At 39.3% G+C, this 16,250-nt stretch overlaps 1 long non-coding RNA gene across 1 annotated transcript in view; it reads left to right on the top strand.

Annotated features, from left to right (window-relative positions):
* Positions 1–3,148: 3,148 nt before the first annotated feature.
* LOC145457955 (uncharacterized) overlaps positions 3,149–16,250 on the top strand; it is a 186,368-nt gene continuing 173,266 nt past the window's right edge. Inside the window, exon 1 of the long non-coding RNA XR_013921018.1 lies at positions 3,149–3,458. This is a non-coding gene — a long non-coding RNA (uncharacterized LOC145457955). The remainder of the gene's footprint in view (positions 3,459–16,250) is intronic.

Raw genomic sequence — 16,250 nt, 5'->3', positions numbered from 1 at the left:
AGTGGAAAGGAGACCTCAGATATATTAGAGCGGCATGGCCTTAGAACAGGGGTGGGCAAACTTCTGAGGTCGCGGGCCGCATTCAACATCTGAATACATTCGCGGGCCGCACTATATAAAATTGGGATTAAAAACCAAATTGCAATATTGGTATTTGATTATATAGTGAGGACAGGGAGATAATATGTCTGCCAAACATTGCTTTTGATGATATCGTATACGCGTCAGAAACATAGTGGCGAGATTTCATAGGCTGGTCGACCTGAATAACCAATTTGTCAAAACTTTCGAGATGAAAGTCGGTTGTCCCGATTCTTAGAACAGGATTTAAATTTAAATCTGTGAGCACTGAGCAGCGATCTGTTCATAGATTTACTAATTCCAATTTTGGTTCAGTTTCAGGACACACAATGCTAACAGCATCATACCCATCTTCAAACACGATTCTACTATGTGTAGATAAAATATGAATACCCCCATTCTACGCATACAGAAAACAAATATACCTAAGACACGCGCTAATCGTTTTTTCTTCATAAGCAATTTACTGAAATATTTAAAACTGGAGTAGCCAATCTGAAATCACACTCGTGAATCGGATTATGTCAATCTCCTATAGGATTTCTGTGATGTTTAGCAGTTGAAACCTTTCAAACTGCGTGGGCCTTGAAATCGGGCTGTCGCGCCACAAATTAAACATAAACAATAATATAGGAAGTATTTTACCTTAGAATAGTGGTTCTCAAACTTCTTAAGACACGCCCCCCTTATGATGGTGAAAGATTTGGCGCCCGCTTATCGTTATATCACAAAACGCAACCGGGATGCTAGCAAACCTAACGGATAGTTTGGTGGCATGGAAAGTTACGACTGTGGATAATATATTTTTAAATCTCAAATTCCGACTATGTACAGAGCAATGATCGTGAATCGGACGTAAATCGCGTACGTAAATTTTTTTCAGTTGAGCTCAGATTCTCACCCTCGTCAGATGCTTTCACGCCACCAAGGTGGGCGCGCCCCCACAGTTTGAGAACCACTGCCTTAGAATTATCATGGTGAAATATACTAAGAAAAAGTTTAACTCAAGTCCCTGCATTATTTCGATTTTTAGAACGCATTTTATCAATAGTTTTAATAAGTTTCATTAGACTCTCGCGGGCCGCACAGAACGGTGTTGCGGGCCGCATGCGGCCCGCGGGCCGTAGTTTGCCCACCTCTGATTTAGAATAAATCCACCTCTACTGAATACACGTTCCACTGGTGCACTAAATGCAGGAATTGATAAGCATTTTTGAACCGCACTGAAGAGCATAGGATACTAATTCTTTCGAGTCGCCCAAAAATGCAAAGAATCATCGCTTTCAAATCCACACATCTATCATCATCAACACGTGTATCAGTCTCTTCCAAGTACTTGACTATCAGAGTCATTGCGTTGGCTCTAATTGAACTTTGCTTCGATTGTTTGCTTGTATAATTGAAAAGTCCTAAATACTTTGATTGCGGAGGATCTAGTACCTCTTCGTCAGATTATTTTGTACCTTGGCTGGTGATCCTGTATGAATGAGTGTCAGCCTCAGTCATCATCAACTCGATGATTTTCTGCCGCAGTGCAATTCGGGATTGTTCTGAGCAATTTAGATCCATAAGCTAATGGAAAGCAAATTTCGGATCGAACACGCATGATGTGAAGGAGATGGTTTCACCAAACGGTTTGGGATTACCGATAGGCCAATCCAAAGACTCATCAGTTGTGATCATGTTCACATTTACAAACACTCCTGCAAAACGCTTTAAAATAGAATTTTTCAATGCTTCTACTAATGCGTAATTGGCAGTGATAGTGTGCCTAATTGCATGGTTGTAGAGTGAGAGGGAGAGCAGGGTTGGTAGTTGGTACTACTCTGATTGGCATTGGGACGTAACAATGCTGTCTGGCGAAACGAGAGAGTAGCTCAAGAGCAAAAGAGCCATACAGCATTATTGCGTCCCAATGCCGATCTCCATAACAATGAAAAATTCGAGGCTGATTGTGGGGGTTCCAGGGCCACGAGCGGAATAACATTTATATTTTCGTAATCAGTGCAGAGTCAGCTTTCGATTGATACTCGTTTTACCATATTCAATGCTCGCCAAGCCGGTCAAAAATGACCTTCAAATTGCCTGTAGCCAAATCGAAATTGTGACGTGAATCAATTTCTGAGGCGTGAGATTTGGTTGTGTCGACACCATATAGGTATAGATAACTAACCGACGTAGGTTAGTTATCTGTAATATAGGACACTATGATACCATCGTCTGTTGTTTTTGCGGCGTCATATCTGATATCAGACGAGTGCAACGAAAGCAGTGGTGACAAATAGCGATGTCGGCAGAATTCGTCAGATGTGTTGAACTAGCCATTACGATTCGCAAATTTATTCATCCTCAAGTCATATAAAATAAGCCAAGTCATTGACTTGGGTCGAGTCATGCGTAATGACTCGAGTACAAGTCGAGTCAATCCAAATATTGACTCGAGTCGAGTCGAGTCATTTTCCCATTTCAAGAAAATGACTCGAGTCGAGTCACAAAAAATAAGCTACCGTTTTGGGTTTATTTTTTTGTAAATCTGATATACGTGTCTCACGAACCATGAACCTCACCACACATCACTGTTGTACTTGTAATTGAGTAAAAATCTACGGCGCTATTATCACTTTTACCCGATTAGCGACTTTGACCAACCATCGTGGCACGAACCTGTACACAAGCAGAATTCGACAGGACGAAAACTTCATGCTTTGCTATTGGCAATATCGTCAGCTATACTTGCTGATTGGTCACCCAATAAAGCCGCTCATCTCGTTGCAGTTTCTGTGGAGCACTCTTCATTTGCGCAACTTCGTCTTCCAATCGTTGACAACTACATGGTAGGCCCGCATCACCTTTGGATCCCTTCTTACCCACTTTCCCGATTTGACCCGGTATACCAGCGGGACCGTGTTTACCAGGCCGTCCAATATTGATTGTTGCCTCGCGTTCAACAGGACACGATATTGATATGGATTGCGCGTAGACCTGTGCTTCTATGCGTGGTAATGTAAGAACGCACAGTAGGCCTACTGCAGTAGTATAGTAGATCGCTCTGGAGGTGGCAGGGGCTCTTATGGGTGCGGCGGTGATTCGCCTGGAAACCCGGGGTGGTGACTCGCCTTTTTAGACCCCCCTCTCGGCGGTGAGTCGTCATGTGTTCTTATGGGTGCGGCCGTGATTCGCCTTTTCAGGTATAGCTCGTGGCGGTGATTCGCCGTGAAAACTCGTGGTTGTGATTCGCCTTTTTTGATATAGGCTGTGGTGGTGATTCGCCTGTCGTGTATTCTTACGTGGTCTCTGGTGATTCGCTATGTGTTCTTATGGGTGCGGTCGTGAATCGCCCTTTCGGGTATATGCATCTCTCGCACGGTGTTGAATAGGTATCAGGTATGGTAAATAGTCACGTGATTGATCCTTAGTTAATGTGTATGTCGCAAATTATTATATATGACCGATTCGAGTTAATCCTAACGTTTACGGCGAGCGCGACTTCGATATATCGTTATTCTTATGGCCGCGGCGGTGATTCGTACTTTCGGATATAGACTGCGGGCGGCATGTCGTACTTTCAGCAAAAAGGGTGTGAAATAGTTTGCTAATTCTAGGAATCACTTGCAAGGTAATATTTTGGAAATTAGTTTACCACAGAGCCGGCGTAGACGGCGATTCGAATACCAACAATAGCCGCGTTCACATACTATCACTTCAAAAAGGTGTGGAATATTTGTAAAATCCTACGAGCGCTCACATGATAACACATCAGACATAGCCGTCTCTCGTGGTTCGGTGTTACAGAGGTAGGGATCACGCACAAGTAATATTTTTGTAATTAGTTTGTCTCAGAACCGGCGTAGACGGTGATTCCAATACCAACAATAGCCGCGTTCACAAACTAACACTTCAATAAGGCGTGAAATAGGTTGCAAATCCCGCGACCGCGGACAAGATAACACCTCAGACATAGCGATCACTCGCGATTTTCTGTTACATACATACCGATCGCTCACAATGTAATATTTTGGTAATCAGTATGTCACAGAACTGGATTTCGCCGGTAAGATTTAATAAGTAACGAATAACAGAACCATCGCAGACAGTGATTCGAATACCGACAAATTATCACTTAATTTTGATCCAACCCTAATCCTTTGCGAAGTTAACGCTTATTCGAAAAGGTGTGAAACAATTGTAAAACCCGACGGTACAGGATAATGCATCAGACATAACGAGCCAGTTATTTTTGGGCGTCGGAATCCATTCGCGAGATGTACGTTAGATAAATTGAGATAAACCGAAATGAAATATTTTGACTTTGGCATAGTATGAATTGAAACAGGTTTGACAAACATGACTACCAACTTTGATCCAGTCACATTTCAACATTATACTTTGAAACAATCCTTGGAACTTGCAACTCTATTCGTGATCCAGTTTTCCGTTTGTCAAATAGAGTTTCAGTAAATACTATCGCGATATTTTAATGTGTTAATGTGTATTTTAATGTGTTACAATAGAATCAATCAATGAAATATCGCCCGTTGTAAACATTTCCAACTTGACAACCGCTTGCACATAACGCGATCGAGTTGCAATGCGATGAGTGGAATTGCAATCGAAATATTTCAACCTACTTTGTCATATCGCGATTTGAAGTAGACTTGTCAGACATGCTCGCAAACTTTCCCACCGTTGTATTTCGGGTTAATTTATTCACACGATCACCATCTCGCTGTCTTCGCATTTACACAAGCGCCTACTGTTCCCGCTCGCAATTTCAACACGACATTTCCACTTGTCACAATAGCAGATTATTCACATATTGATATGGAACAAAAGAAATCTTGAACAAGTTAGCGGGTTATGTTTTGTTGTAATTCAGTGTACGGAAATAGTATTACGTCTCGACATCTTACCATCTTACCATCCTACCATATTCAAAGAGTCAACCACAAAAACATTGTCGAGTAAATCCGTTTGTAACTTACCCGACCAACTCAAACAGTATCAGTAAGAAAAACAGCCAAGCATACACGAGTCGATACCAACACTAAATCCTAAAATCCATAACAAGTTCGGTTGTATTCATGTCTCTACGACACATCTTTTTTTTTCAACTGTAAAAGTCGTTACTATTTTGCAAGACAAAGAAAGTAATTACTACTCGATATATTTTATAAACCAAAGTAATCACTACTCGGTGCAAGTGACTTGAGATTAACATACTATGTTTGAGTATACGAGATTTGAAGGTCTGATCAACGTAGTTGGGAATTCATTTCTTACAATCGAACGCTGGTGTTATATTCAAAATTATCATGATGTAAACATAAGGATTGACACATTGATTTGACATATGTTATAGTTGATCATGAATTGATTATTATATTATTCGCGTTAATTAGACAAGGCGTTGTGGTAAATGTTATGACAGCAACAAACTTTTCAGTACCAACGTTATTAACATATTAAGTTGTTTATTAATATTATTATTATTATTGGTAAAAACGATGAAAAGATATTGACGGTTTTCACATTAAAGCCTTTTGCGTCACACCATAGCATGCATATGAGAAATGCACAAACTTGTCATCCAAGAAATATTAGAATGATGAAAAAATAAATCGTCGACAGAGGCATACACAGGCATATTTGAGTGATCTGTAGGCACACATCCAATTCGGAGACATAACCACTACGAATTCAGAGATATAAACATTTAAATAAAACGCCTTGTTTCCTTGACATACTGAATGACATGATCCAACATGCATTCACTAGTTAATAGGTCTACTGTATTAAAAAGACTGTCATTATTAATATAGCGTTTCAGATTCGCACGTTGCCGTACATACTTCAAACAGTCCATTAGATAATGATCGACGGTTTCGGGCAACGAACATTGTTCACATAGAGGAGAATCATTGCATCCAATCTTATGCAGGTGGTAGTTGAGCCGACAATGGCCTGATCTCAACCGAAACAGAATGATTTGCTCTTTTCTCGATGCTAAACTTGGTAACCTCTTGTAAATCGTGTCTGTGATGAGCTTGTACTGACTTCCGGTGTCGCTTGTCCTGTACAGTTGATCCCAGTTGTTTCTGCACGAGTTCCAAAGGAGCGAGTATGCATCCCCTACGGAGACGAAGTCCAACTGTTGACGGGGCAGTGTTTCTGATGCTGTAGCGCTTCTTGCAAATTGGACGGCGATTTCATTGTGCTGAATACCACAGTGTGCTGGAATCCACACAAGTGATACTGTGACCTCGCGTTGTTTCAATTGGTGTATCTTCTCGACTATCTCGGTAATGAGGAGAGGAGCTGCGAAATTGAAATTTGCTATACACGTTAATGCGCTTAAGCAATCACTGAGTATTGCCACTCTACTGTGGATATTATTCAGCACCCAAGATAGGGAATCTGAAATAGCGATTAGTTCGGCTGAGAATACTGAAAAATAGGACGGCAATGAATTTGCAGACGTAGTAATATTTGGAATATGATAAGCGTATCCACACCCTGTCTCAGTCTTGGATCCATCTGTGAAAATCTGAGTGTAGCCATGATATGTAGAGAATATATGATCTAATGATACTGATTTTCTGACATCGGGGGGATATATCTTGCGTATTGAGTGGCACAAAGAAAGGTCCACATTTGCTGTTAAAATTGTCCATGGAGGAGTCGTCGAGATTTCGCTTCCACAAATCCGTAGTTGGTCAATATCAGCAACCCTAGATAGGATATTAAAGGTGACGAGGATATTAAAGGTGACGAACCGTCTATTTAGCAGACTGTATGTTTCTTCCCACGAGCTTTCGAGTATATCATTGGCCAGATTGTCCTGTTGCGTTTTTAGATGGGAGCGATACTTTGAGCATTTCAACGCATGTCTATTTTTCAAAGGCATGTCATTGCATTCGGCCTCTAGGACGCATATCGGCGTGCTTCTCATAGCCCCAGTGCATATTCTGAGTGCCTGGTTACGTAATGTCTCGATTTTTGTTAGATGCGTCTTTGGGGCGAAAAAGTAAGCTTCCATACCATATTCTAAGACAGATCTAATAAGAGTTTTATATATAACTAACAGGGTTTCTTTACATGCGCCCCACGATGTGCCACAAAGCATTCGCATAAAGTTAATTCTCTTCATACATTTGTCAGCGATATAGGTGATATGACGTTGATAAGTCAGTTTACTGTCAAAATAGATACCGAGGTATTTGAAAGAGTTCACAAACCGTATTGAATTTTCCCCCACATAGATCTCGGGCATTGTGTATTTTCTTTTCTTTGTGAATAAGATGGCCTCTGTTTTTTCGACAGATATGATAAATCCCCATTTTTCGCACCATCTTTGAATCTTGTTGAGGTCATCCTGTATTCGGTTCTTGAGATCCTGTATCTTTAGCGACGTCTCCCAGATAACACAGTCGTCTGCATATAAACCAAATTGACAAAGCAATGTTGAGGGTAAGTCATTAATCATTATTGAAAACAAAATTGGACTAATTACACTCCCCTGCGGTATGCCATTCTCTAATATATACCTTTCGGATAAACTCGCGCCTACCCGCACTTGAAACGTCCTGTTTTGGAGAAAATTTGCTATCCATGACAACATGTAACCGGCGACACCCATGCATTTCAGTTTGAAGACAACTGCTTCCCGCCAGACCATATCATAAGCGCGCTGTATGTCGAGGAATACTGCGAGTACGAATCTTCCCTTATTGATAGCTTTGTATATATCATCGTGCAGCCGCATTACATTGTCCAGTGCTCGTCTTCCCCGTCTGAAACCACATTGCGACGAATTCAACAGTCTGTTCTTCTCTAAGTACCAATTAAGTCTAGTCGTTATCATCGTTTCTATTATTTTGCAAAAGTGACTGGTCAAGGAAATCGGTCTGTATGAATTGGGCGACGACACATCCTTATTCTGTTTCGGTATAGGGATAACTATGGAATGCTTCCAGTCTTGCGGTATATCCCCTCTTATCCATGAAAGGTTGATAATATTCAGCATATTTTCCAGTCCTCCAGAAGGAAGGTGTTTGAACATTGAATAACACAAGATATCAGCTCCAGGTGACGTATTCTTTTTTCCGTTTATCGCCATCAACAACTCCTTCATGGTAAATAAATCATTAAGCTTGTCGTTGCTTTCGGTATTTCAGGTACATTGTGGTACTACCAGTGGGATACTGCGTGTAAACGTTGGCGAAAAATTACTGGAACTGCTTACTTTTTGGAAAGTCCGTGCAAGAACATCGGCTTTCTGTTTGCTTTCCGTGATATTCCTATACCATCAATCTTCAACGTTGCTACTGACGTGTTATTCGATTTATCAGAGAGAGATTTAACAACCCTCCATACCTGTTGGAAATTGGCTTTATTACCGAGATTATCGCAATACGAAGTCCATGATTCCCGTTTACATGCTAAAATTGTTCTTCTGCACTCGGCTCTCATATTAAGTTGTAAAACTATACGTGTCTGAAATGTTCTTGATAGGAAAATTACTCCACCTCGGTAACAATCACTCTGCGTATCGCGATATCAGGAAATATTTTACAAATGTAATTGTTTCCAGTAACCAAGACTAAAGATGAAACAACAATATCGGTATTATTACATTCAACAACCAGTACAATTATTAAAATCTATCGTTTGCGATAAACAACGCTAAAGATACAATAATTCCATTATTCATACATTGAACATCCGATACAAAATGCTTTATTATCCCGATTCGCAACGGGTAATCGAAACGACTAAGTGTAGAGTCAGTGTATCAGAATGACACGTCGTTACTATTGAATCCAGCAATTGATACGATTTGTTGTCGGGATTTGTGACAGCGCATTGAAACATACACAACTTACAGAGTGTGAAAATATCACTTTGGGTATCGAGTACCGTTTGAAGCGTGCGATCAATACATAATTCCGGTCGCACTCTCTAAGACATTGTGAAGTCTACAGATTTACACTTCAAGACTTTGATCAACACAGAAGCAATTTGGAATATCTTTACTGGACCATCCTATTCTACTAGACTTGAGTATACGCAAAACTCATAGCATTGACAAAATCGCAATAGGCGCTACACTGAAATCTACAAAATGTGTTTGTATTGTTGCTCAAAGTAGTGATCATAAATTATCATTTGAATCTTCTAAAGTAATTGTAATCATAAAACCAAACTTGCGAAAGTCATTACCATAACAAAAGAATATTGTAGGTTGCTTGCTAAATGTATGCCGGAAATATTTGTAGAACGCTCACGACCAAAGAAATCGGAAATTTTCCCCATTGTCATTCGTCAAAGTAAATGTCGTCACAATACTCATCCCGTAAAAGATCTTACTTGTATGTGATTGAATCGCCGGTAATTAACTCGCTAAATCAAACCCCAAGGAAATTTCACTCACTCATCGGATTATGATATTAAATAGCGTCGCTTAATCGGTGTAGATCTTTTCTTCTAAATGCAAATCATACCTAGCCAGCAGAAAACAATTTTCACGAACCTGCTAATGAAACCAAGTGGTGTGTCTTCGTTCAATATTTTGTTTGTGTCAAATACTTTGCAATAAACACGCTGGAGTGATTGAGCTTTACATCATCAAGCTGTCATCTGTAAATCGACATTACATCCGACTTGTAACTCTATCGTTTAACTAACCGAGTTGTATGCACAGTTTGATATTTTTGTCATTTAGTGATTGCCGAACATACCAAACGATACACATTCACTTCCGAAATACTGCGTTGATCATAATTTCCGTCATCGTGATAAGCGAAGTACATTTGTTTCGAATTCATAACAACCGGCTTTTCTATGACATGATAAATTATTGACAAGTTCTGCTTAGAAGATTGGTTGCATATCAGGAAAAATAATATACCACTCATATTAATGCTGTTACTCCATTCATCGGTATTTTTTCCGTTGTCGATTTTCAAACGAGTAAAATTTATTACTTGAGTTGATCCGCTTACTATATCTAAATGTAAACTCACTCGTCTTTCAAAACCACAACGAACAACGATAAAAAAAAGTATGCAATCAAACACAAGTTTTTACATTTGTAGGACACTAATTATTATTCCATGCATCTCATTACATACTAATTGTATATGAAAGATATTCATGGCACACGAAAATATTCGATATATTCTCATGCTACGAACATACGCAATGATTGGTGACACTTTCGAACTGTTTCGATGTCACAAGAACTTTATTGTCTGAATGGTTGTTCATGTATCTTAATAATCAAATAGTTCAACACAGAACTAGTACTAACAGAAACATCAGAGTTGTTTACACAAAAGTTTGTATGTGTGCAGTATGCGAATACCGTGTGTAAAAGTCCAGCACAATTGCAGTATCCATCCGAGTTTAGTTAACACAAATTTATTACAACGGAGCCGCGTAAACTTTCGTGAAAGAAAAGCATACTCACTTCCAGAGGGTTCTATCAATGTTATAGCAATAAATCAGCTACTCCAACAAAAGAGTACATATGTTTTCTAGTCACGGTCCTTACATCTTTCACATAGATCAATCTACTTTGCTAACGAAAAGTGCTGAGTCATCACATGATTGTCCTCACAACAAAACAAGCAGTAGATGGAGCTGTATTAAAATGTTGCTAACCCTTTGCACACCAGTGAAAAATCATACAACTAATATGTTTTGTGAGTCGAATTGTTTTCAGCGTCAAGTCTCCTGTTGAAACGTACATTAAAACAGCGCAAATCCAATTAAAACCATGAATCTATTTTCATTTGACCCCAAACTGCCATACACAGAAAACTAAATTTTCTTTCCCAGACACATACTTGTAACCAATCGCTTTCATTATACACACAGCCCCATAAAAGTATTTACTTTCTACAACATAGACATTCCGATGTAGTCAAGAAATATTTTTATTAATCAAAATCATCAACTTCTGTTCGCGGTGTCAGTGTGTGCATGTCATACCTGTGGGTCTCGTGTTAAAATGGACACGACACGACTGAATGCAAGGAGATAGAAATCGCATCAACCTACATGTGGTTACGGTTTTAAAACGAATTATCTCTTTTGCATTGATCGAGACCGAACAAGTTAGTTACATGTATTCACGGTCATGATTGTGTTTGTCATAGGCGAGTGATAGGGTTACTACCCCGACTAATCAAATCAACATACAACAACCTTATGACACTCATAATAGTAATTTTATTCATTCCCTTCGTAATTGTATACACACGAAAATTATATTGTACAACTCGGCAACTACGTTTAACAAGACCAACCACACTACCAGCGTTGAACACACGATACCTATACCCAAGTAAAAATATCATTTTCATTTGGACAACTGACGTTTACCTGTGTAAAATTACCATTTTCACTTGGAGGTCTGTCGTTACCTGAGTAAAAACACCATTTTCCTTTGGAGATCTATCGTTTACACAGAGTACCAATACATTTTCACTTTGGGTTCTATCCTTTCGTAGAGTAACAAAACCCTTGACGTTTGCGAATCTATTTTTTTCCTACAACAACAAACCATTTTCACTTGGAAAAATACTTTTACTAGAGTAACTAATCATTTTCTTTTAGAAATATATTTTCTCCCTGGGTAACAAACCCTTTTCGTTTAGAAAACTATCATTTACCTGAATACCAATACCGTTTTCACTTGGAAATTTACCTTTTCCCTGGGTAACAAACCATTTTCACTTGGAAATATATATTTACCTAGAGTAAGAACACCGTTTTCCTTTGGAGATCTGACATTTACCCAGAGTAATAATACATTTTCACTAGAAAATCTGACATTTACCTGTGTAACAATACCGTTTCACTTGGAAATCTATCTTTTCTCTGGGTAACAAACCATTTTCGTTTGGAAATCAATCGTTACCTAGAGTAACAACCCATTTTGGTCTGGAAATATATTTTTCGCCTGAGTAATAACCCATTGTCGTTTGGAAATATATTTTTTCTCTGAGTAACAACAAAATTTTCGCTTGGAGATGTGATGTTTACCTAAGTAAAAATACCATTTGAGTTTTGAAATCTGACAACCACACGCATCAATTTGGTATTTGTTGTATTGGTGACAGTTTGAAATTGATTACAACGAACAGTGACGAAAATATAAACCGACAACCGGTTCAGAGTATACCCGCGTCGATCGTATCGCATCTATATCATCGGCTAACCACATGAAATAACATATCGAAATGTATGCTTTGGAAATCGACGAATATTGTGTGTCCTGGTGTGTGTCCGGGTTCGTGCTTTAGTTTTTCCACAGAGTTCATATGTCTGAATAAAACACCACCTCGACTTTGGTACCTGGTTGGTACACGGATAACGGTAGTCGGAAATCGATGAATTTATGTTTCCGTCGTGCTAACAATTCCGGGTTGAGTTTTCTCACACATGTTTACTATATTATGTCTTTACTGGTCAATACATTTCGCTCCAGTCAGCTGAAACCGGAAACCCTGAGAAAGTGTGTGGACCAGATCCGGATATTCACTCATGAACCAACGACCAATATTCAAGTAAACATGTTACAACCCGTGTTTTGTCTCCATGAAAAATACCAATGCATACACCACCACATCAAGTACGTCACGATTGTTTACCCACACAAGTATACGCATAAACGAGGTGTTGATAGAATGCGTCGGTGTACAAATATCATGGAAAACAAATTCATGTTCTCAAGTCTCATCATGCGACGACTCTGTACATTCAATGTGGGCATAGATGACTTGGAGACTACGTTGATAGGACTTTCAAATCTCGTATACTCAAACATAGTATGTTAATCTCAAGTCACCTGCACCGAGTAGTAATTACTTTGGTTTATAAAATATATCGAGTAGTTAGTAATTACTTTCTTTGTCTTGCAAAATAGTAACGACTTTTACAGTTGAAAAAAAAAAGATGTGTCGTAGGGACATGAATACAACCGAACTTGCTATGGATTTTAGGATTTAGTGTTGGTATCGACTCGTGTATGCTTGGCTGTTTTTCTTACTGATACTGTTTGAGTTGGTCGGGTAAGTTACAAACGGATTTACTCGACAATGTTTTTGTGGTTGACTCTTTGAATATGGTAAGATGGTAAGATGTCGAGACGTAATACTATTTCCGTACACTGAATTACAACAAAACATAACCCGCTAACTTGTTCAAGATTTCTTTTGTTCCATATCAATATGTGAATAATCTGCTATTGTGACAAGTGGAAATGTCGTGTTGAAATTGCGAGCGGGAACAGTAGGCGCTTGTGTAAATGCGAAGACAGCGAGATGGTGATCGTGTGAATAAATTAATCCGAAATACAACGGTGGGAAAGTTTGCGAGCATGTCTGACAAGTCTACTTCAAATCGCGATATGACAAAGTAGGTTGAAATATTTCGATTGCAATTCCACTCATCGCATTGCAACTCGATCGCGTTATGTGCAAGCGGTTGTCAAGTTGGAAATGTTTACAAAGGGCGATATTTCATTGATTGATTCTATTGTAACACATTAAAATACACATTAACACATTAAAATATCGCGATAGTATTTACTGAAACTCTATTTGACAAACGGAAAACTGGATCACGAATAGAGTTGCAAGTTCCAAGGATTGTTTCAAAGTATAATGTTGAAATGTGACTGGATCAAAGTTGGTAGTCATGTTTGTCAAACCTGTTTCAATTCATACTATGCCAAAGTCAAAATATTTCATTTCGGTTTATCTCAATTTATCTAACGTACATCTCGCGAATGGATTCCGACGCCCAAAAATAACTGGCTCGTTATGTCTGATGCATTATCCTGTACCGTCGGGTTTTACAATTGTTTCACACCTTTTCGAATAAGCGTTAACTTCGCAAAGGATTAGGGTTGGATCAAAATTAAGTGATAATTTGTCGGTATTCGAATCACTGTCTGCGATGGTTCTGTTATTCGTTACTTATTAAATCTTACCGGCGAAATCCAGTTCTGTGACATACTGATTACCAAAATATTACATTGTGAGCGATCGGTATGTATGTAACAGAAAATCGCGAGTGATCGCTATGTCTGAGGTGTTATCTTGTCCGCGGTCGCGGGATTTGCAACCTATTTCACGCCTTATTGAAGTGTTAGTTTGTGAACGCGGCTATTGTTGGTATTGGAATCACCGTCTACGCCGGTTCTGAGACAAACTAATTACAAAAATATTACTTGTGCGTGATCCCTACCTCTGTAACACCGAACCACGAGAGACGGCTATGTCTGATGTGTTATCATGTGAGCGCTCGTAGGATTTTACAAATATTCCACACCTTTTTGAAGTGATAGTATGTGAACGCGGCTATTGTTGGTATTCGAATCGCCGTGTACGCCGGCTCTGTGGTAAACTAATTTCCAAAATATTACCTTGCAAGTGATTCCTAGAATTAGCAAACTATTTCACACCCTTTTTGCTGAAAGTACGACATGCCGCCCGCAGTCTATATCCGAAAGTACGAATCACCGCCGCGGCCATAAGAATAACGATATATCGAAGTCGCGCTCGCCGTAAACGTTAGGATTAACTCGAATCGGTCATATATAATAATTTGCGACATACACATTAACTAAGGATCAATCACGTGACTATTTACCATACCTGATACCTATTCAACACCGTGCGAGAGATGCATATACCTGAAAAGGCGAATCACGGCCGCACCCATAAGAACACATGACGACTCACCGCCGAGAGGGGGGTCTAAAAAGGCGAGTCACCACCCCGGGTTTCCAGGCGAATCACCGCCGCACCCATAAGAGCCCCTGCCACCTCCAGAGCGATCTACTATACTACTTACTGCACACTTCATTTTCTGGAAATACAACAGACAACCACTCTTTGGTATGACTTTAATTTGCTCCACTTCGACCCAATAAAAGCTCCATGCCACATATTAATTAATACCGTGATGCAGGAAAAGCAAATAGCAAATATCTATCTCTGTCCTCTGTTTTTATCTCAACCAAACCTCTTGTTTTATTTGAATTGAATTCGAATATAGTTTATATACTCGTCAAACATTGGCGCAGGTTCGAATTGTATCGCATGAATATGTAGTTTACTAGTTGGGTAATTTATTGCATCTTATCAAATCGTTCAATATTCCCCATTTTGGCTGGAAAGTACAAACTAATGCCATGCAATTACTTACGTAATGTAACAGTTCTTCGTATATGTGAGCGATACAAACGCCTTCTTGTGTGTATATTTAAGAACTCTGTATTCGTTCATCCGTTCATAATCGATGACCACTCAATCTGTATTTTAAACAGCTAACAAATACAATGACGTAATCATGCCTCATACTTCGAAAAGGCAATTTGACTTGCATTGTGACTTGACTCGTGACTTGACTTGACTTGACTCGACTTGACTCGAGTCACCTCCAAAATCGAGTGACTTGACTTGACTCGAGTCACCTTCGGAAATCGATTGACTTGACTTGATTCGAGTCAAAATGTGCAATGACTCGAAATGACTTGTGACTCGAAGGTAGTGACTTGATTCCAACACTGCCTTTAACTATTTTATAATCGAAATAAATCTTCCTAAAAGTTACTGAAAATTGCCGTTGCAGTTACAAAAGTTGGTCAGTTTTTCACAAACTAATTTTATCTCTGCGAGCACAATATGATTTAAATCCGAGAAATTGGTTGATAAACTTGGTAATGTTGATAACTAAAATGTATTACAAGCAGGGTTGCCATCGACATAGACCCAAAAATAAGGACAGTCGAAAAAATAAATTTGCATTGAAAAGCGTTTTTCTGCATACTTATACGAGCCGTGGCCTATCACATTCCATACTTTTCGACAAAAATAATCTGCTCCAGCAACTCCTAGTTATTAGAAAGTGCTTCATAGATCTTACGACAGCTCAGGTCCAGGTTAACCTTTACTCAGGTAACTTCGTCAGCCCCCCTAAAAAAAAACACTTCGGTCCTGGACCCCCCATAGAGTAATAAACCAAACTTCTTCACCTCGTTGTGATTAGAGGCATCAACAGGGATGGAAAAAGGCTGTACACCAAGTTCAGACAAAATCATTTTTGAGCATATATATGGAGCAAGAACTCCGGTAACAATGCTTGTAGTCTTGGTC

This window comes from Botryllus schlosseri, chromosome 15 (assembly GCF_051294905.1).
Source record: "Botryllus schlosseri isolate E-star chromosome 15, Bs_hap1, whole genome shotgun sequence".
Taxonomy (NCBI): Eukaryota; Metazoa; Chordata; class Ascidiacea; order Stolidobranchia; family Styelidae; genus Botryllus; species Botryllus schlosseri.
Note: the sequence above shows the minus strand (reverse complement) of the source record. Positions and strands in the feature narration are given on the sequence as shown.